At 40.7% G+C, this 23463-nt stretch overlaps 1 protein-coding gene across 1 annotated transcript in view; it reads right to left on the bottom strand.

Annotated features, from left to right (window-relative positions):
• Nucleotides 1–10056, bottom strand: part of wscd2 (WSC domain containing 2) — a 35336-nt gene extending 25280 nt beyond the window's left edge. The window contains exon 1 of the mRNA XM_020100819.2: nt 9477–10056. The gene's annotated coding sequence lies outside the window, so the exon portion shown is untranslated. The remainder of the gene's footprint in view (nt 1–9476) is intronic.
• Between the last annotated feature and the right edge of the window lie 13407 nt (nt 10057–23463).

Here is a 23463-nt window from a genome sequence, read left to right as displayed (position 1 = left end):
GTTGTTAAAGTCTCTCTGGGAAATCAACAGTAACTGAAGTGAAGGAAAACAACAGGTGTAACAGAGAGAACTTCATCACAAAAGACTGCAGTGAAGAACATCACAGACGTCCTGACTCTGCTGAGGGTCGTGTGAGAACAATCGGCTTAGTTTGTCACAGTGTTGTTGTGCACAAGCTATTTAGGTGTTTGATGAGCTGTTCAATGTGCACAGTCACGCAGGCCAGCGAGCCGGGTGCACTGGTCTGGATGAATTCATTTGAGGAACATGAAGTGAGTATGTAGCTGGCTGCTCTGTGAGCATGTGTAGTGAACCATGGGCCACATCAGCATCACACAAATCTGCCTGTAAAAGGTCGAGCAGCACCAGAGGCCTGCTGTCAACATATCCTCTCCAATTAAAAGTGAACATCGTTACAGACCGACGTCCTTTTTTTACTCAAATATTGTTGTTGTTGTTGATTAGCATCAGCTCTACATGAAATGACGGACGAACGATAAATTAACGTTTAAATCTGTACAACTCTACTTAATAACTTAGCATTTCTTCTTACTGACCTGTGATATTTGTTAGTTAGGTTCAGTTTTTTTCATAATCCATTAGAAAATAGAAATATTTGAATTGAAACAATATTTTTCTTTTTCTTGTGTGAGACAGAGAACTGCATCACAGTCCATTTGCTGGGATGTGCACAACTGCAAATTAGACAATGGTCAGCCTTCACAGTCTAGATAATTGATGTGAAAACATTGCTTTGACATGGTATTAGACATGGTGGAGGTATGTGTATCTCCCAGAGCATCCTTCTAGATGTATATTTAAATGTATGTTTAAGCCAAATCTTGAAGTAGTAAGAGTAAACATACTACAACATTTTTTCTTTTGGGCATGAGTTACTAACGTATTTGTGTTTATACTGTACTTGTGAGTGTAGATGTACTGTATGTATATATTAAATATATTTACATGTGTTATACATATGTTTGTATGTTGTTTTTCATAGAATGTAAAGGCAATTTTTAATCAAATCATTTTATATTCTCATTTGACTCAATTATAGATGTTTTAATACCTTGCATTTACTTATCTCTTTCATAATATCAGAGCAGTTAAACAAAGAACAACATAATGTTTGTTGAAGACTTAAGCTGTTTGCTCAAACAACTTTTTTTCTTTCACTCTAATAGAATTATTTTAGAGAACATGAACATACAGTGTCAAAGCTGTTGTCATCATCTCAACTATATTAAGAAAGGGTCATTTCTGCAATGGTGCAAATATTACACATACATGTGTCCACATGGGAGCAAAGCAATTTTCCTACATGTCTGTGTGTGCATGTGTGTGTGAGTGTGATGTGTGATTGTGTGTGTGTGTGTGTAGAAGTAAAAATAGGCAAAGTATCTGGGGACGTCTGACAACTGCCTGCTCTGGGCTCACATGAAGCAGCGAGCCTCTCCTCAGATGAATAAAATATGAACAGCCCATACAGTGGTGTTTCACTGTTGTTCTGATGCAACATAGAACAACATCTCTGAAGCAAAGCAAGACAGAAGAGAGTATGTGTGTATGTGTTTATGCCTCCTCTGACAAAACAGAGCAACATGACATGCTCAATTATTTTCTTATGGAATGCACCTCGCTCCGGTGGACGTGGTTGCTTTTGCAGTACACCCGATTCTCCAAGCCTTATTTTCTCATTTCCCTCTCTGCATGACATCTTTCCATGCAGGCACTTTTGATACTATGTGCTCGAGTTTTGAGTTTCTGCTAAAAACCTGAAAGAAGTCTTTTGGTGGAAGATAAGCTGTGAGTGAAGTCTCTTTTCCTGAGTAACTGGGACATTGTTTATGGAAAAGTGTAACTGCTGAATTTTTCATCGCTGTGAGCACCAAACCGCAAACAAAATCCATACAGTGCATAGTTGTATTGCAGAGGAGGTAGAAATCTCAGAGGGAGACATCTAAAAACCATCAGCACACAAAACTGAAAATATCTGCATGAATAGACAGCAGCAATATTGAGTGGAAAACATACTTAACCCAGAATGCTCTCAGAGAAAGAAACAGAGCCTCTTAGTACGCAGACATTCTAATAGATCATAAGAACAGTGATGTCCAAAATCAGAAAAAGTGGAAAGTTTGTTTGAATAAACAAACATATGAAACTATAAAATATGTAAATAGATATAACATATGGAATAGAGAAAGGATATCATATTTCTAGTCAGTATTGAAACACTTTAATTTGTAAAATACAGTGTGAGAGTGTTAAACTAGTTAGCTAAAGTCAAACTAAAGCTAAAAGTGATGGATAAATGGTTAAAATGTGATGAGGCCAATGTTAACTTGACACATATTAACAATACTGTGATGTCTTGTACAGATTTGCAGATCGACAACAGCTCCCTTGTGTTTTCTTTGTGGTGAAACATTATTGAATCTCTGCATGAGGCCATTGACTTAACAACGAAGGGGTGTCTGAAAGAGCTGCAGTGGTAAAACAAACAAAAACTAAAGTTGGAGAACCACTACGCTGGAAATAATGCGTCCTGCATTTTGGCCTCAATCTCAAACTGTGCAGCCAGACCGTGTTTAAGTTGCTGCGGTTGACTGAGGAGAGGGTTGAAGTGGGAGTCGGTGAAGCGCTGAGTGGGGGCTCGTGCTGAGTCATCTTGTCCCTAAGCAACCTGGGAGAGACATCTGCCCGGTCGCAGAGAGACAGCCGAGGTGGTGATGAGGGCTGACAGCGGCGTGGCGGAGGGTTCGTGGTTGTGCAGGTGTGCTCTGTTTAATCAGTGTAATGGCTCCTTACAGCGCGGCCAACCTGCACGGCTTTAATGACATATGGAGAAAATTAGCTCTGCTGGAGGAGCTCAGGTCTGGGTTCCGCTAATAGCCAGATTCAGAGAAGTACATGATGAGGGGATAAACTTCTTCTGTTTCCTGCTGCAAATGTAGAATAATAAGACCTTAATTTAAAGCTAGGGTAAGTAATCCTGGAATTGCTACAGCAAGAGCAGGCTACACTTTGAAAAACTGCAACCGATGCTTCCTGTCACCTCCCATCGGCCCTAGTGTCAAAATCTACGGCCCCACAACACATGGACGTGCACTGACAACTGCTAGTAGTCGACTTCTCTGTTCCCCACTTGCTAACTTCTGTCTGTTGTCTGTCCGGCTGAAGACCTCGGTCAGTGCGGAAGCAGGCAGGTCAGTTGGTGACAGACAGGTACGTCAACCAATGATTTAATTTAGTCCAAATGAAATTATAGAATGATTGGTTGTGTGATTACAGTTCAGCGAGGGCCACAGACTCTTTAAAGCTTTTTTCTTTATTTTATAAAGGATAAAACAAGTTTCAGAAACAAATGACTAACTAGTGGCGGCTTCTTAAAATGCTGCCCCTTCCAACATCCTGAGGAAAAAAAGCCTATTTAAACAGTTAAACATAATTTAATAAGATAATAAAAGTTTACTCGTACAATGCACCTGATTGACCGTAAGTGCCTGTGAGCATTCAATAGAAATAGTTATCAAATCGTATTTGCCTAAATACATATACTTCCTGCTGTGGGGCGCCGGCCAAATAGGAGTGAATGAAAGTCCCTCAACTTTTGACAGCCATGGGACCTGAGGCTGTTCTTTAATTGGTTGTTGCAGATTCTCCACACAGGACGCAGCTCTGTGTGCCCCGGACACTCCCACTTTTATTTACAGAGAATTTGTATTGATTTATGTTTTTTTATCTAATGTGATTGGTCAACCCTCGACACCATCTCAGGTCTGTCCACTATGAGCTGACCGACTTCAGGTGGAACTGTGACAAATCCGTTTTACAGATTCTGCTGCTTGCACTCAGGGCTTCTCCCGCTCTCCCGTTATCAGAAACAGAGTTGGCTAACCAGATGTGCTGTAAGTAATGCCTTTTATTGCCTTCCCTGTTTGTTGTCAGCACGGAGGTACTGTGGACAATGACAGGGGTGCGATATCTAAACATCTCTCTGACAAATACAAACGGCATGAAAGTTGTTGAGTCTGGCTTCACTATCACTATCATGATCATTTTCCATTATCATCCTTCAATGACATATGCAATAAGTAAAGTAATTTACCCGTTTTAAACTTTGAAGATAAACCTAGATGGATGGATTGGGGAGGACCTGCACATCTTGATTTGGTTCATCTCACAAAAACCTGATGAATTTCTCTTCTAAGTGTGACACCCCAATTAGGGCCTATAGCACGCAGCCCAGAGTTCTGAGGCCGCGGCTGGTTTTGACTGCACAGACTAAAACACCCAGAGGGGGCTCCACTCTCACCGATGCTGCTACTGCTGCTCCTCACAGAATGTAGGTATAGAACAGGGTTTATCAAAATCTACTTGCCTGATTTCTTCTCCTCAATGCAGTCTGGATGTGTTTTCACAGATTGACTGACACTGACATTCATCACACCACAGGTCTGCTCGCTAATATGGTTACAATAACTAATTTATAGTCCCAGTACAGCTTTTTAAGTTTGTTTTCATCACATAATGCTTCCCAGCCAACATCCTTAAAATCTGTGGAAAGAAATGATCTTTGTTCCAACATTATTCAGTTTTATTTAAAATATTGATGTTATAGTGTAAGGACGGGGACACAGGCAGCACTGAGGCTACGTCTTTCCTCTGATTTCCTCAAAGTGGAGTTTGTAAACTTTCTTTCTCTATTTGACGGTGGGGCTGTTGCCAGGTTGGGGTCTGTTGGTGCTGCACCAACAGAAAACAGAGTTCAGCAGTTTAACACCGACAAAGGCCTTTTTGTGAGGCAGCAACCGAGCTGAGGAAAGGTGAAGGAGGTTTGCGACTCGAGGTGAGCAATTACAGTGGGGATGTGTTAATCTTGGTGACTGGCACCGTCTCAAGGTCGGACATGGAGCCTTGCATCACGATAGACTGTGGCTTTTTTTATTCAGGGTTTTCTCCTTATCTGTTTTCTCAATCACTTTCACACCCTATTTTCCACTATCTTCATTTTCTCTCTCTCTCACACACACACACACACACACACACACACACACACACACACACACACACACACACACACATTTGCAGTCAAGCCTTGCGACTCCCCTGAGCAGACAGTGTTGGGCACACACACAGCTGTGAGTCCGTCTGACAGGACGGAGGAGTTTGGGTCAGACTGAGGGGAGCCAGAGTTGATGCCACAACTGGGATCCAGGCTGAATAGTGAATGTTGTGATAATACGTGCTCGGGGACAAAGTCTGAAAAGGCGAGAGATGTTTTTCGACAACTAAACCCTAAATTATACATATTTCAAAAATACACCCATTGCAGTTTGATTAATGAGACGGAGCTCTCAGGGTTAGTTTCAGTGTCATTCTGTGTCTTTGTATGAAAACTCAACATTTAAGTTCCATTTTTGGGTTTAATAACGTCTTTTGGTTAATTTTGTAGATGTTACTGTTATTGCAATAAAATTCCACCTGGCTGGTTGTTATGTCTTTTGTTTATTTGTTTCAGTTAACATGGGGGAGTGTGAATTTTTAAATTCAGTTTCAGAGTAAGATGAGAAATATTTTCTTGTACCATCATAATTATATTAATGCACTTAAAGAAGATATAATAATGACGCAATAATAAACTCATCTAATGACTCTGTGGTAATAAAAGGTTAGAAAATACACTTGAGATAGCTTTACAAAGAGATAGACAAGATGCAGTCACGCAACCTTTCTCTCAGGCTCGGATGCAAACACACACACACACACACACACACACGCTTGTCCTTGTCTACACTCAATAGCTCCGCCAAGAAGGTTATGTTTTCGTCTGTGTTTGTTGTTGGTTGGTTTGTCTGTGAGTTAGCAGGATTCCTCATTGTGACGGATCACAGTGAAACTTGGCAGAAAGATGTGTTTGGGTGAAAAAGGAACCTATCAAATTTTGTTGTAGATCCAGATTAGGGGACAAATCTGGGATTTCTTTTTTCCACTTTCTTTAACCTTGTTTTTTAATATTTTCGTTGATTTCTCAGAGAACAATTCATGGACTAAAATGAAAAAACATCAAATGTGGTTCCATATGGGAACTGTTGGGCCTTGAAGGTGTGCGCTCTACTAGCCTGTCTAGTTGACTTAAAGCATTCTTCTAGCTGCTTACCTTAACCTTAACTATTACAACCAAAAGCCTCACTTCCAAATGTTCTAACAAAAATGGTTTCGAAAGTAAATTGGCCAAAACAACTGTAGGACAACATGCTGACACACACACTGACACACACCTCACATTAGGCTTAGTTGGACTGAACAACATCCATGTCCTCAGCAGAGCATCTGTCTCTGTCTGAGAGAAAAGTATAAACAACATGTCTGAGTTAAAAAATCGGATTGGCCCATTAATCGTTCCTCAGTCTCTGCTGCAGCATTCACAAAACTACAGTTGTATAATCATTAGTTGCAAAGTTACACAATATATTTTGTTGGCTTTGTTGTGTCAACTCTAAACTGAGTCTGAGTCATGTAATGCAATTAAAATTAAAGCATGGATAGATGTTTCAATGCAAGACTTGTTTTTAAGTTTAGATTGAGTGTTTTCCCATCTTCATCTGATGTCTGCCTCCCTGTATTATCTTACCACCTGTCTAGGCAGTGATTATCTGGATGCGTCTTACAGAAGACGTCCAGAGTTGAGAATAATCCTCCTGTATAAGCTGCAAATCTGGCTGAGATGTGCATGCAGAAAGGCTGACCCACTCCTTAGATCTGTGTAACCGTAACATAGTCTTAAAGATGATCCTCTTTCTGAAATGATCTTTTCTTTTGAGGAAAAGGAAAATAAGTAATTGCGAAGTATAATAAATTAAGGTACAGCATTGTTGTTTTTTTAAAACAGAAATTCATGCCACTGGTTGTGAAACTACTGCTCTGCTTTTCCACGTCAGACACTATAAACAGTCTGAAACTCTCTGCACGTCTTACATCGGAGCATTTCATGCCAAGCTATTTTTGTGAGAGCTCTAACGAGGATCTCGACGACCTTTATTAGTGGTGATATATCAAGAGCAAGCGCCATCCAACCTCCACAGAGCTTGCACTGCACCACTGTTATCTCACTGCAAAGGCTAGCACATGCATGCAAACGGTAATTCATGTCAGTTCCTCTGGACATCTTCAAAGCCCGCGGCCATTGGATATGATCTGCAGCGCGTCCCTGAGAGGTCGCCAAGAGGATGAAGAGATAAGCTCTAGAGGAATTCAAAGCCTTCTCACTCCTCTGCCGTCCACCTCGTCATTACACAAAGTGCTTCATATCTGAGACACTTTCAAGTTCGCCTCTGCGGCCACGGCTCATCTTCCTCACAAATGTATTTTCGTTTTATTTCAGGATTGAATGGCCACTGAGGCTGATGCTCCACTTGATCACCAGAGGAGTTCCAGCTCATGCAAAACACTGCGAGTTTATACAGTTCTTCAATAAATCAACAGCAGCAGAGAGAACAGCGTCATCTCATTCTCCAGTGCACAGTTATGCATTTCAGTTGTTAGCCTCTCTCTCTGACGTCTGGTCACTTCTGCCTCAGGCAGGGCTTGGTTCATGGGACGGCACAGCCACTGAAACAGTGGTTGTGTAAGAATAAAATCTATATTATGCAGATTGGCTCTGAACCCAATTACACACGCTCATAAATATCAGTCCTCTAAAAATGATCCATAAATTCTCTTTCAATGAAAACGTAAAAAAATTAAATCAAATCAAGCAATATGAAAGAAAAGGAAAACAGATTTCTTGATCTTGAAATTCGGCTCACTAACGAACAAATGCAAAAGAAAACAAATAAAATATAGTGAATATATCCTGTCCACAGATTCCTGCCCTGCACAGCAGAAACAGCATCACGGAAACTCATATCGCCAGAGGTCTGATAAAGAATTGGGTTTTAGTTTTTATCCTACACTCACATTAATGGTATTGATCAATTCAGCTAGGTCTACATTCAGTGGCTGTGAACTAAGTGCCGTGTTCCCGTCACCATGACAAGAGGTCCATCATCTGTATGTGCCTTTTCATTTACTCTCATTCCAAGTGCTGAAAAAGCAGCAGCATGAGTAATGACTGCCGTTCATCAATTGATATTAGCAGCTGATCAATATTAACGACCATTATGTTCTTCTTCTACTTCAACACTTCACACTGAACAGTTCAATACAGTGATCTCCAGTACGCAGAGGTCATCAGAAACAATGAGGGCGAGTGGAGGCTGCTGAATTGACATAATCTCATTGAAATCATTAGACGTTATGTTGTAAATAACACACTTGTAGAGCTGCAAATTAAGATTATTCCAATTATTGATTAATCTGTCCACTATACTGTATGTTCCTGATTAATGGCTCTTTTATAAAATGTCAACAAAATAATGCACCATGATCTTTATCTTTCTCAAACACCAATGTGGCATCTTCAGATGTCACAGACTTGGTGGTATCAGGGGCAAACACGCTGCCAAAGAAGACAAAAACAAATGTGCACAGGCGACAATTTAGACCCAGAGGTTCTGTCCGTACTACAGCAACAGATAGACACAGAAAAGCATAATAGAAATAACCGAGGGACGGAAACGCATGTCGGGCTGTGCCTGTTGCTTGTGTCTGATTTACATGCAGCTCTGGTGAAAAATAAGCAGGAGGGCTCTAATGAAAGTCCAGAGACTTCACACTTTGGGGGAAAATGGTGGCAGTGCTCGGACTGTGGGACACCAACCATGCACTTCCAGACTAATGCATCTTCACTGCCCACTGAGCATGACAGAGTGTAGTGAGCATGAGAGACACCTGAACATCCGTCACACAACATCATACAAACATCACAGGTCAGAAGGAGACTCAGGGCGACCTCTCAGTTAATAGTTAGAGTAGGGCTGGGAGATAAATGTCAGTTAAAATGAATGTCAGTTAAAATGTTCTTATCAGTCGATATCGATGTATCACAATAAATGTCACATTATTTCTTTATAAATAAATTATGTCTTATACCTTTTCACTGCATAAGCATTATATCAAAATATATTGGACTTTTGCTATTAATGGAAATTATATTGAGATAATTATTATTGTTTTATTGCCCAGAATGATAAAATAGAAAGAGGCTGGCTGATACCTTTACTCAGGTATATAATCACCTGAGACTCAGTCTAATCAAACATATGGCCGTTAAACAGCATACAGCAGCTACAGCGCACTCATCAAGTCTTTAACTATCATTTCAAATATTAGCTAAATAAATACAACTGAATCTGGGAAACTGGGTTTGCATCAGTGTTCATGTCAGTGCAGCTCTCCCCTCAAACCTCATACACATACATAGGCTATATAAGCAACATCTGTACACATGTCACAACACTGAGCCTGAGCTGCTGCAGTGAGCACAGGTTTTCTTCAAACAAGTCACAAGTGGGAAGTCTTCGTCTTACCTCGAACGTGAGGCTTCCAGCAGACGGTGGGATGTTCCCAGGACGTAACTCGGCTCGGGATGGTTCCCTGTGTGTCCGTCGGGCTCAGACGTGATGTTCATTCTCCACCACCATCCACACAAACATGAGAAAGCAGCAGCAGCAGAGACGTTTTTACTGCGCTCTCATCCAACCGGCGCTAGTTCATCAATCCCACCAAGCGTTCAATAACACCGTGGCTGCTGCAGCGCACATGAAGGAGGAGGAGGGCTCTTATCGGCCCGGTGTGTTCTCCAGTTCACAGCAGACAGTCCTCTCTCCTCTTCCGCTTCTTTGCTTCGCTCCACTCATCTGCTCGGGTCCGTTCGTGGCTCTGCTGCAGGCGGTGAGTGTGTGTGCGAGCGGGGTCGACCTGTCTGTTCGCCCGTCCGATGTTAAGGAGAGCCTGGGTGACGCTGCGGAGAGGCAGCGCCGCACCATGCGCGCTGCAAGCGCTCACACACACACACACACACACACACACACACACACACGCGGACCAACAGCACTGCCTGCTGTACTTAAAGAGACACAGCAGCTCAGACAGTGTCCGCCGCACTCCGCTGTGCGCTCCGCTGCTCTCTGGAGAGGTTTGGCACGATGACGCGCTCCCTGCGGACACTTTGTTTTCCCTGTGAGGAAATCAGACAGGATCAGATGCAGAGTCAGACATTCACCTGTGCTGTTCGCTGACACGCAGTGTGGGCTTATATCCCTTTAAACCGTGAATCACGCGGTATATGTAGATGCTATTGATTTGAAATGGAAAGTTGAACCAACATGAAATGGTTCTATTGTCACTGCAGTGGTGTTACTGATTACACAGTGGAAAGAGGTGGCACAAACAAACTGTAAAAGCAATTACAGTAATATCAATAATTTTAGCAGTTCCCACAGGGTTAGTTCAGACTGGGCCCTGTGTGAGAAATTGTATGAAGCAAATACATGCTGTCAGCCTGCAGAACTTCTAATGAAGCACCCTGCTATACCAATACATGACAAAGTATAGACTCAACCAACCAAGTACAAAATAGCCATGCAGAGACTTTGTGTATTTGTGTTGTTATAGTTTTATACGTGTATTTCTGAGGGATTTTACACACTAAAACCCCCCAACCCTGATTGTCAATCATAGCATAGCACATTTTTGCTGTGTGTGTGTGTGTGTGTGTGTGTGTGTGTGTGTGTGTGTGTGTGTGTGTGTGTGTGTGTGTGTGTGTGTGTGTGTGTGTGTGTGTGTATACTTGTTTTTGTGATCACTTGATGGGACCTTTTCCAGTATAGAACCCATGGTGACCAATGCCTGGTCCTAATCAGGACCAGGCACTAACCTCAGTTTCAGTTAGGTTAGTAGTGAGATGTGAATAGTAGCAGGTTAAGGTTATAGAGAATGAATTAGGGATGGTTAAGGATAAGGTTATGGTTAAGCCGCTCACTGTGTCCATAACAGCATTTTGATTTACACTGTGAGGGATTTTTTCCCACCGCCCTTGCATTCTGATTTTAATCCTGACTTCCCTTTATGCTTCACCCCTCTCAAACCCACTTCCAGATGTTCAGCTGCTGTGCATGCAGGATTTCCAGCATCAGATCTGGGTGATCATCCATTCTGTTTAACCGCAAATCTCTCTGAGTGTAAACTGTGCTCTTCAATCAATTTTATTGTCCCCGACAGTCACAGCTATTGAATCAATGGCTAAGAGCAACTGAATTACATGGATCTTTAAAGGCCATGAACACAAATAGACACATGCAAGCTTAGTGCACATATGCACAGACAGGTAGTGCACAGGGAGTTTAGAGTCTCTCATCCACCTGGCTGCTGTGTTTCAGAACGTCTAACTAAAAGATTAGATGTGAATGAGAGGGTGTTGTGGGTTTGTCTCACCTGAGAGATGACTCATACCCTCAGCTCTGAATAAGCGACTCAGTTCATCAGTTACAAGCTTAACTCCTGGCTGTCCTTAAGGGATGTTGTGCTGACACCAAGGAGATGACTCTGCATATTTCAGCGGCATCAATTCATGGTTTGCTTGCTGTCTGTGCTGTCGCCTGGAGCACTGTCACCTACAATTACCCCCCTCTACATGGTGACTCAGCGTCGGACTCCAACTTAAGAGGGCCACTCTCGAAATCGCCAGTGTGCTGCGGTGGTATTACTCATGCTGAATCAGGCTGACAGGATGGGACAACAGCCAAACAACAGAGTCCTGAAACTCACAGGCAGATGCTTGACGAAGGCAAATGGATTTTTATGTGTTTGTTTAGATCATTTGTGCTGCAGGGGGCTGCAGGCGGATGCAAAAACATCTCTCCTATTTTTTACAATCTTTTTCAATGATGTGCACATATGCATTCATTGTTAGAGGTCAGCTATGTTAATCATGGGGTGCAAGAAAGACAGAGGTTTCACTGTGTGAAATCACTGCTCTCTTATATGGTGGTGCTATGAGGAGGGAAAATACTGGTCCTGTATTTTCCGATTGTGATCGGTTAAACTGTTTGGCTTATTTCAGGAACTAAAGAATGTGATCACAGACAGCTCACAGTCCAACGAATAAGTCAGGCATGCAAGTGGAACTGTGCCATTGGATCTCTGCCTGGTTCACTGGAAATATTATCATATACTGCAGTAACATACACAAAACAGCAGGTACTGTGTCTCGAGCAGGAGAACAAAGTCTGTCAAACAGAGCCTCAAGACAAATCTGGTAGTAGAAGCTTTAATTTTGTGAGTTTTTATGAGAAACAGAGTCACCACTCGTTTGTCACACCTCTGCAGTGTAACACGGGTAAAGGAATTGTGTTGTGAAAGAAGGGAAGCTGTTCCCTTCATTTTGGCTATCAGCATCACATTGCATGCAAGAAAACGGCGACCTCATTCTAATGTCAGAAATCATGTGCCTCATTGTCTCTGGCTCTTTTTCAGTTTCAGGTTTCTTATTGGAAACTCTCAAAATGCCGTCATCTTTCAGAACATGTGTGTTATGTCCAACCTTTATTCATCATCGTGAGATCAGAAAGTGGTGCAGTACATTTTGGCACTGATTTGGATCATGGGTGCCGATCCAGCTGATGTTTTTTCACTTACTCTAACTGCAAGATAGGGGTTTATATTTTATTTTGCAGGGAATAATCCATGGATCATATTGGAAGAAAAATCAGTTTGTTTCATATGTCAGAAAATACTTCAAAGATGTGTATCACAGTTTCTCAAAGTCCAAGGGACTCGTCTGTCATCTCCAAATTTCAGCTTTTATCCAACCAAAAGTTCCAAGTAGTATGTGGTGACATAAAAAGTCATGAGGACCAAAAGTCATAAGGATTAGCCCCCTAAAACGTGACGGCAATTATTCAAAATCTTAAAATAGATGCACATCGCAGTGTTTTTCTTTCAGTCAGTGGATGACTTAATTAACTAATATCAGCTCAATGTAAATTTGCCACTGTGCTCAAACACATTTGTGTTAATTGCTGTTGGGAATATCTTAACTTTATAACTCCTCCAAGGAGGTTATGTTTGTGTCGACGTTTGTTTGGTAGTTAGCAGGATAATGCAAAACTACTCAACCAATTTCTATGACATTTTCTGGAATGGTCGGACGTGACACAAAGAAGATTCCATCACATTTGGAGCAGATTTTTCCACATTTTCCTTGAGAATAATTGTTGAAAAAAATTCTGACATGTTTACAGGACTGATATCTATCAGTGTGTGAAATTTGGTGCAGATCCAAATTATAAATCTGGATCTAGTCAATTTATATGTGGTTTCATAAGGGGACTTTTGGGCCTTGGTATGAAGCTAGATAAATTATATAGACTTCTGCACTCACCAGCTAACGCTATGTAGGCCTGTATCAATAATGTCTGAAGTGATGTTTGCAACAAACATAATTAATTCACTTTTCCCTTCATTTTATTCTGGAATATTGCTGATTGTGCTAGTTTCTTGTGTCAGTCAGCTGATAATCACGTGTCATGTTTATCGATCTGCATCGTGATTTATTATCTTCCTGCCAGCCGAAGTCCTGTGGGACCAATCAGTGCTCATCGATAGAATCGTCAATGAAACCTCCCCTTGTCTGACACATTCAAGACAGACTTTGCTTTACTGTGTTTGAGTTGTCCTGTGCGGCAGTAATCATTTTCTAACTGATGAACATTTTTTTACAATTCCTTTCTGGAATAGTTCTCATTGATTTGACACAGAAATAACCCGATCAATACGTGTAGTTGCTGTGCACTGTTTGACCTTTAAACGGATAAACACTTGCTTCCCACTCCTCAGGCAGCTTTTTTGGCTTCAACTGCAATTACATAAGCTTTATAATATGAATGAATCTTTTGTTTGACTGGTGCACATCTTAAGTTTGCTTCATTCCTGAACATTTTCCCTGTACATGCTCAAACTGTCCTCCTGCTCTTAAAGCAACATTATCTCATCCACCACACAATGACATTAAAGATCAATGTTGCTGCTATTGCTGCACACAAAAGCTCTCCAAGATGCTTGATGTATTGTTTCCTGTTTCAGCAACTCAGCTGAAGAAATAGTTCAAACGTTTCACACAAGCACATCCTCTGGTTTCCTGTCTACTTAATGTATATAGCTCTATAGTCACGCTGTAACGTACAAAAACCAGTCACCGTCTGTCAGACTGTGGCGCTGAGTGCATCATGGTTGTGTTGATAAGCTTTCAGTGGCCCCATTAATACAAACTACAGTCATCGTGTGTGTTGCATTTAGATTTGATCTTATGTATGTGATTGTGACTGTTCAGAGGGACGTGCAATGTCTTCTCTGAGATACCAGCCCTCTGTTAACATAAGCAGCACAGTGAAAACCCTGAGGTCAGACAGCACATGGCAGCTGTATGACATATTAGGGTGCAGTATGATGAATGGAAATGTCCTTAGATATAATTTATGCAGCAGACGAGGGTGTAAAATAAAACAGGTTGTGGTCGAGAGGGTTGAGGAGGTGAAGCATGATTTACTGAAGTAGCATCTATTGAGCCTAGTGAGGACAACTGACATTAATATTTATTTACTCTCTTCAGAAACCACCAAAAAACATATCCTGTAAGATTAATTAGACTACTTCTCACTGACTTCAGAGAACATCACATTGATTTTTCTAGAGAATCTAACCTTAGCCATAGCTACTATTTTCCTAAACCTAACCTTAATTGAACCTTAAAATTAAATGATTTACGTTTTGGGTGCTATGTTTTTTGTCCCCATAATGTGATGAGTACCTACATGATGAGTAATACCTGGACCACACACACACACACACACACACACACACACACACACACACACACACACACACACACACACACACACACACACACATAAATGTTCTGCTTGTAGGACCGATGCTGTGAAATCTACCACACGCTGTAATTGCTATGCAGCAAGTGGCTCAAAGTTGCTGCCACAGCAGGATAGTATGACTGGAGACCTACATCTTTCAATCACCATGAAAAAATAATGATTTGAGTTCCATTTGATCCATTCGACTCTGCTGCCTGTCGTATCTCATTAGACACATCTGACACTGGATGTTTTGGTCAGTAACCTAATTTCTGTGGCTGCTTTGCTATCAGTGTCCCACATGTGCCTCAGCTTAAGCAGTCCCACTCTTGATTAGCTGGATGTAAGCATCTATATTCAGCACATTTTGTTATGTCTCGTCAATTATGTTGATTTATTCATGTTCATGTTTAAAGTTATGTCATGCCTGTGTTTAGTTCATGTTAGTTATGTGTGTTTTGAGCACTCTATGTTTAGTTTAAACTTCACTCATGTCTAGTCTCGTCATGCACTTCCTGTTTTATTTTGTACTCACCTTTTCCCTCTCGTTTCAGACCCTGACTTTCTCCCTTTGTGTGATTTCCCGCCTTCATAATCGTCTTCCCCGCCCCTGATTGGTTTCACATGTTTTCCCCTTCCTCATGTATAAATAGTCCTCCTCTCCCTTTGTCCTGTGCCAGTTCGTCTTGTTCTGCCCATGAGAGTTTATGAGTTTCGCCGCCAAACCAACTTTGTGTGCTTTCTCAAGTTCATGATCTTTTTTTTGATTTGCAGTTTTGCAGGTGTTTTGTTTTGTTACCTTTTTGATCCTCCAAGAGAGCGCTTTTTGTTGTGCACTTTTTTGACTAGAAATAAACCTTTGTTATATTCACTACCTGCTTTTGAGTGGTGCGTTTGAGTCTACCAGCATTCGTGTCTGAGGTCGTTACAAATTTGTTTTATCTATGGCTTCAATTTCACTTTACTGCACTTCAAGGTATGAAGAGGTGAAGAAGAGTCGTCCCGTCCAAGCCACTTTCACCAGCAAGTAAAATATGACACTTCCCCCAGAATACCTGGGGGAAAACTCCTGTGATTTAGAAATGGCTAAATATGACACTTTCAAGTGGCTTTGTTTCACTTCCTCATATTCATCTGTCTGAAAGCTCCACCTCCTCTCTTGTGTCTGCACTTATACTCACTGTACTTGAGGCAATCGATCACCATGCTGCAAAAATGTCAGAATTGTCTGTCGAGATATAAAGATGCTTTCACCTAAAAAGAGAAAACTAAGCTGCTTGAAATAAGCAAAGGCTATTTCTATGGACAAATGTTTAGTTTGTTTATAATTCTAAATAATTAAACGGTATGTAGTCTGATTTTGCTCCCTGAAAACATGGGACAACTTCAAAAATCTAATTTTAAGCACATTAATGCTAAAAGTAACCTAATTTTGAGAGGTAGTTGAATTATGTTTTGCATTAATAGGTCTTGACTGCATTTCTGACATGACCCTTTTTGATTTTATCTCAACATGAACTATAATGAGTGAGACGGTCTGACTTATTATATTTTCAGAAATCTATTCATTGCACTGGCAGCCAAATATTGCTTGTTCTGAATAAGAGCATGCTCATATCTCAACAGTTTGGCCTTAAACTACACAGCGTCTGACTGCTGTCTTGTATTATTAATGGCTGCAGCATAGATGCAGCTGAGTGACAATAAAGATGTTTTTCTGAAATAACAGGACAGCCTACCTCAAAATCCCCAAACAAGCTCTTATATAGCACAGAGAGCATTGAAGCAAACATAGTGTGGAGACATTAGTTAATACTTGTCTTTTTATAATACAGATGAGAACTGCTCACATGATTTTGAACTATCTTGTTTATTTATGAAAAACAGCAGATCTCTTTTAGAAATGCAATCAATCAAAATACAGCCAGAAAATTCAGTGACTGTGGCAGATATTATCGCAGCTTTTTAGTTTAGGGGTTATATTTGTTTGGATTCTCACACTTTAAGGAACACATCTGAGTCTGTTTCTACTTTCTAAATTTCCTTTGGGGATGGAAGATAACATTGAGCAACCCTCTTTCTGAATAAAGTTAGGCAATATTGCCAAATCCACTTACAGCAAAATGCTGCTACATTATCACAGACCAGGAAAAATAATGAGTTTACAAAATTTTAATTAACTTATATTTTGTAAAAACTAATTACAATGATGCTTCCTGATCTGTCGACTTTAACACATTTGTCATTTCCCAGATCTACAGCACATGAATCTACTGTGCTCACTGAAGTGTTTGATTTTGAACACAGTGTAACAAAAACTCATTTTGGTCTCTCTCGAAATTCCTGGGTGTCAAATTACCTCGCCATGAGCACCTCACCACACCTCTACTGTTAGGTTTGTGAACTGTTTGGCTTTTTCTGGTCCATGTTGGCCGGCCACACCACTGGTCCTAATCCAGGCATCATCCCCTCACTCACCTGCAGTGTATGAGGACCACATCAGGTTAGCATCTTTTTACTGGCATAATCTACTTTTCTAGAGTAATCAAGGAGGTTATGTTTCCATTTCCATTTAAGGGGACTGTTAGTTCTTGATGGAGACATCTGCTCTACTGAGTGCCATTTCAGTTTGTTTCATATGTCAGAAAATACTTCAAAGATGTTTATCACAAGGGACCTGTCTGTCATCTCCAAATTCCAGCTTTTATCCAACCAAAAGTTCAAGTGCTTTGTGGTCACTTAAAAAGGATTCGCCCCCTAAATGCAGACCAAGTCTCTGCCAGAACTTCAACTTACCTTGTTTTATTTCAGCACTCGACTTGTTTGTATGCTTTTGGAATAAGTCAGTAATTTTGCTGGCCCTAACCCTGCTCTGTATTACCTGCACACCTTGTTCTGTCGGTCTCACTCAGCCAGCTCCCTCAGCCACACTATCCCCCAGATTCCTCACTGGACAAACACTTGGGTCTGCCCCCCTGCAACAGAACACACAGCCCCAGCGGAGTCCGTTTGAACACGTATACCCACTTTTAGCTTTGGTAGTTGGTCACTTTGCTCCCTTTTCACTGTCACATTTGTTTTTGGTTGTTATCTCATGTTCTTTTGCTGTGCTCTGCAAATAGTCTCATTCTGTGAATCCTTGTGTTGGCTGATAAAAATCTTTCACACTCACCCACGTAGCCTGGCCTCACCAAACTAATTTACAAAATCTGCAAGAGCAAATAAACATCGCTGTCTGTTCTGGTATCCAGTCAATCACCTGCATTCTGCCTTGCCCAAACTCATGGCAATAAACACAACACACAAGGATCATGGTCTAATTGCAAAACATACGCATTAATTTTAGAAATTGCAGCTTACTGCGTACTTACAAGAGTTTTTGTTCTGAGCATTCACTTACTAGATTCTGTCTGTAAAGTCTGTAGTTTATTAACACTGAATTTAAAAAAAGAACGTAGTTTTTGTAGGAGCTGTCAAAGGCTGCTCAGTTGTGTCGCTATCATCCATTCTGAGGATACCCAGGAGAGTTGACCCACTTCACGGTGCAATTTGTCTCGGTGGCAGCTTCTATCACTTCTGTCTCTTCCTGCCACTGTCACCTTAAATGAGTTCAGACGACCTAAAAGAAAAAGCAAAGTTAACTTCTTTTTGTTGCCCATACACTGACACTGTTTTAAATCCAGAAATAATAATATAATAATAACGATCAACAAGAAGCAACTTATAACACAGATTCTGAATGCAATGACTGGAACTTGAGCACAGAATTTATAATCATGCTCTCAAAGGTTGTATACGAGACATGAAAGTGTTTCTCTATGTTAAGATGATGTTAAGATGGAGTCCTGACTCCCACTCCCTCTACGCGTGTTGTGTTCCTCAGTTCTTTGTTGTGGTGTTAGGTCCAGGAGCCACCGTGTTAATGTTAATGAAATCAACTGGACTCAATGTTAAGTCATCTGAGGGGCTTCAGTAGCCATTGACACTGTCAATATTCGCACCCTAGCTGCATCTACTTCTGATTTCAGAGTTGTGTAAAAGCCCATTCTAACCAATCTACAATTAGAGATTACAAGTAGCAGATGAGTGGAGGAGGCAGAGTAAACCAATGAGTGCCATCATTGGTGAGAGACTGGATGTTCAAGTATATCACAAGTTGATCTCTATGAAATAAATCCAAAGATAATCTCAGTTACAAGCTGTTCACTAATATAAGTCATCCAGCAGCTACAGGCATGTTGATGTGAGTAATACAAATGCATGCATTTTTAGTGCAGGAGCTTACTTTCAATTTGAATCAAATTAATTATTTACAAAGAAGTGGAAAATAAGAAGGCAAGATTCTACTGGTGTTTTACAAAAATCAATTTAAATTGGAGAGAGGCACATGCAACACCATCCTCAAACCAACAGGGATGCAAATGTAGAAACAGAACACAGAAGCTTTATCAACCTCAGGGTCAGATTCAATTTCCAGCAGCTTTATGAAAGCAGAGCAGACATATTGAAATGTCTGTGAATTCTCATTAGGTTAGCATGGTGCTTCCTGCATCCAAAGTGATAAAAGATTCATCCACAGAAAAAAGATTGTGAAAAACAGAAAACATATCAGATATTTTAGGGTATAAGAGACAGAATTGTCTCATATGCATAACTTATTCAATGACATATGAGTGGAATCATTATTTGGAAAACTATCAATTCTGAGCTATTGCACCATGCATGATAAGATCTGCACCACATGACTCCAAACTCTGTCACATTTAGCCTTCAGCTCAATCATGAGGCAATTTTCCCATTCAAGTGAATGAGAGAATGGTCTGCAGGCTACTGGACCCACTGTTCTCTGTCTGTGTCTCTGAAACCTCATGAACCCAAAATAGATTAAAATTATTTATATCAAATCATTAGAAAAACAGTTCCTGTCAAATATTTCATTTTTAAAATCATCCTCATTTAGGCTGTGGCAATGCTGTACAGGTTGGTTAGCCATTCATTCTGTGAAATCTAATTTAATCACCAGTTAGTTTGCAAATAAAATCTGGTGACACTGAGGAATCCTTTGCATAGTGAAAATGAAAAAATAAAAGAAGCATCACTGTTTCCTGAAAAGAAAACTGAATCGCTACAAGCGCATAACAGCATTTCTTGTTTGAGAGAAAGGCCCATAAACGCCTTAAGCTGTGGCCTCATTACCAGCAGGAGGTGAGCTCTATTTAGGTATGGACCTGTTGTGTATGCACATCCCAAACAGCCACAGACAAGCTCCCACCCGAAAAAATCCTCATTAAACAAAGACAACTGTGCAGCAGGGGCACGCTGCAGCATCTAAGCAAAGCTCTTATCTGCATATGAATATTTGGCAAGATAAACTCATTAGCATTTTAAGAGGTTGAAATGGAAAATAAATAAATATGCTTGGTCAAACATGCTGGACAAATCGGGTATGCATTAAATATAAAGAGTACCATGGTAGAGCTCTGAAGAGGACGAGATTGAAAACCAGTGCAAATCCAGGCAGCGGCAGTTTAAATCCGCCTCCTCTGAAATGTAAATACAAACCTTTGAACCTTTGTTTTTCATGTTTTTCCTCTCGTGACTACACGGCCTCTCTATATGGGTTACTACCACCACACACTGCCCAGATGCTTCAGCTCTGCATGGAAACCGCAGCTAACAACACATGAAATAAACCACAGCGAGTAATAATGAGCAGTGCCGATGCAGTGAAGTGTCTCTACAAAGTGAAAACCTGCCTGATGGAGAAGTGTGATCTGTTATGTAGATTCCACTTGTTGAAAAATAACAAACCACCCCTGAGGTCACAGGAAATGAGTTTACAATCTTTACTTAGCTTTATGCATTGCATGGTTTACATATAACAGCTGCAGTGCAACATATATCTTTCTGTCTGTTATTTTACACTAAATACATTTTTTGAACATGAATTTAATTAATTTACAATTTAAACTAATAAAAGGTGAAATAGTGAAATAGAAAATGAATAATTGTGATATTTTGGATATCTTGGAAAACAATGTCAATTTATCTGATTATTGACCCATTATATTTTCACCTCACTCCACGGTCAAAACCTCAAAACCCCCTTACAAGGAAATGATTTGGGCCGTGGTTGAAAAGTAAAACAAATCTTCTTTCCTCACCACTTTTCCTTGAACTTGAGGTCTCGAGGTCTTGAGGTCAAGGAAAGGTGTGAATGCACAAGGACTTGAGAAAAGACATTGGTGGCATTATTACCTTCTTTCCTTACGTAAAGGACGGACCAGTGTATCCTATTGGCTCAAGGAGATACCATAGGAGACACTGCTGCTCCTTTCCTCAGCATTTAGAGAATTAGACTCTTACCAGCCCTTATCGTGACTGCTACTTGAATACTTCCAGGTCATTCACCTCAGTTAGGAACCTTGCTAAGCAAAAAAGTCTATTTAACCCCAGCCAGGTCTATTACACACCTCACTGCCAGGCATTGCTCAGATTCCTCCTCCTCTGCTACCATTAGAGCTCCTCCTGCTGGTCTGGGCATAGAATTGATAAGAGTGTCAAACCTGTAAGCTCAGCTCAGGTGCCCCATGCAGAGTTAAAAAAAAAAAAAAGTTAAAGCTCAGCTCTGGTTTAACTCCAAAATGTAATAACTAACTGGAGAGCAGCATATAAACTAAAAAAGACAAACTCTGGAGTCTTTCCAGCATCAGGTCCTGTCAACCAACCAACAGCGTGTTTCACCATCTGGTCAAATATCATACCTAAGAATTTACAACCATCTCTTGGACATACATTTATGTAAAACAGGAGTTTTACATAAATGTACATTACATTAACTGGACTAAGATCTTTCAACTCTCATCCAAAGGGCTTCCTCATTTCAAAGAAGAACTGAGCTGAAGAAACCTCTTGAATGCCGATGTCATCAACCTTGATTTCTGCTTTCTTCTTCAGTTCAAATAACTGTCATATATTCAACTTTTTAAAACCTGCAGAAAACCTTTTCCTTTTTCATCAGTAAAATAGATTCAGATGTTGGAAGATGATAAAACTGAACAGCTGGTGTTTGGACCTGAAGCACAAAAGGATTGAGTAACATAACTCTAGCTTCACTATGTACAAGAGGCCAGAAACACAGGAGTAGTCAGCTATATCTGCCAAATCAGAAATATTTTGAGGATTAGATTTAGATTTTGGTACTTTTATCACTAGCCATCTAGATGACTACAGCTCTGGTTTGTTGTTTACTACCCTTTGCAGCGGCATCGCTGGAAGCTGTATTGTTTGTGTCCCTGTGTGTGCAGAGCAGATCAATTTAAGGTCAAGGTCAATAACAATATGGTCCGAAAAACAACTTTTAAAAGATCTTTACTAACAAAAGGGAGACAACATCAAACATATTTCATTCAGAAAAGTATTCCACATTATATAGTATCATATGATAAGTGATGTCATTACATAAGGGGATGCAGGCATAGCATCACAGTGAAGTAGAGTGGTCAATGTGATTGATATCACTCCACACAGACACCACAACCGTAACCAGTAGCAGAATGTAATCAACCTTGAGCTCTACTTTCTTCACTTAATCATCTCTGCACACGAACACACACATATGCAGGCGCAGTCAAATGAAAACAGATGGGATCCTTTTCACGTCACACTGTACAACAAGAGAGCGGAACAACAGAGAAGAGGAGCAAACAGAAACTGTAAATGGTCACAGGGGAGTGAAATTTCAAGTTTCTTCCAGGGCAGCGTGCCAGTTTTTCCTCTCCTGTTCAGGCACAGTTATTACAGAGTGGGAAGCAGAGATAGTCAGGCGCCCCAGTAGATTTTCTGCCCCACTGCACAATTCACTTCTACTCAAGAAATGTCAGACTGCAGGTTTAACTCTTTGCCTGCCCGGCACAGATAAATGTCTTCACACAGCAGGCGTTAGACGTTGACCCATCTCCCCCATCAGAGGCCATCCGGGCTCACTACTTTCCCTCTGCCATGTATATCCAGTAATTTACTGACCCCTGGGCTGCACTGTTTATGACTATTGATCAAACAGAGCTCCCAGTGCTAATTTAGTGCCAATGATACATTCTGTCATGAGGGGAAGCAGGAAGGGAGTATTGATTAACGAGCAGCTCTGCTCAGGGCGTTGCTGCAGCACTCTACAACAGGGGTCTAATTAACTTCCAAACCTCTTAAAGCACTGCGTTCATCCATGCTCTCCTTCAAAACCAGTGACACCAGAAGATGTGGTTCAATTCCCAGTGGGGTCATCCGTTCTGAAAATATATGTACTGGTAGGCAGCTTCAATGAAATAATTAACATCTAATACATCATTTAAAAAATATGTTTGTTATTACAGTCACAGCAATAAATCATACTGTGGTATTGTACACTGTGTGTTGTTATTATTATTGCAATTTTTTTGTCAGTATCCTTTTAAATGTGTGTGTTACTTAAATGTTCTTCTTTTTTAAATATTTTATCTCCAAACTAATTAAAATAATTTATATTCAATGTATGTGGCACAATTTACAAAGCAGTTTTGCTTTTGGTGAAAACTGAAGCAGTTCAGTTCTGCATTCATTTAACAATCTCCTCTGTTACACTGCCACCCAGTGACTCACTGAGGCTCCACCA

The sequence above is a fragment of the Paralichthys olivaceus genome, chromosome 4, assembly GCF_024713975.1.
Source record: "Paralichthys olivaceus isolate ysfri-2021 chromosome 4, ASM2471397v2, whole genome shotgun sequence".
NCBI lineage: Eukaryota > Metazoa > Chordata > Actinopteri > Pleuronectiformes > Paralichthyidae > Paralichthys > Paralichthys olivaceus.
Note: the sequence above shows the minus strand (reverse complement) of the source record. Positions and strands in the feature narration are given on the sequence as shown.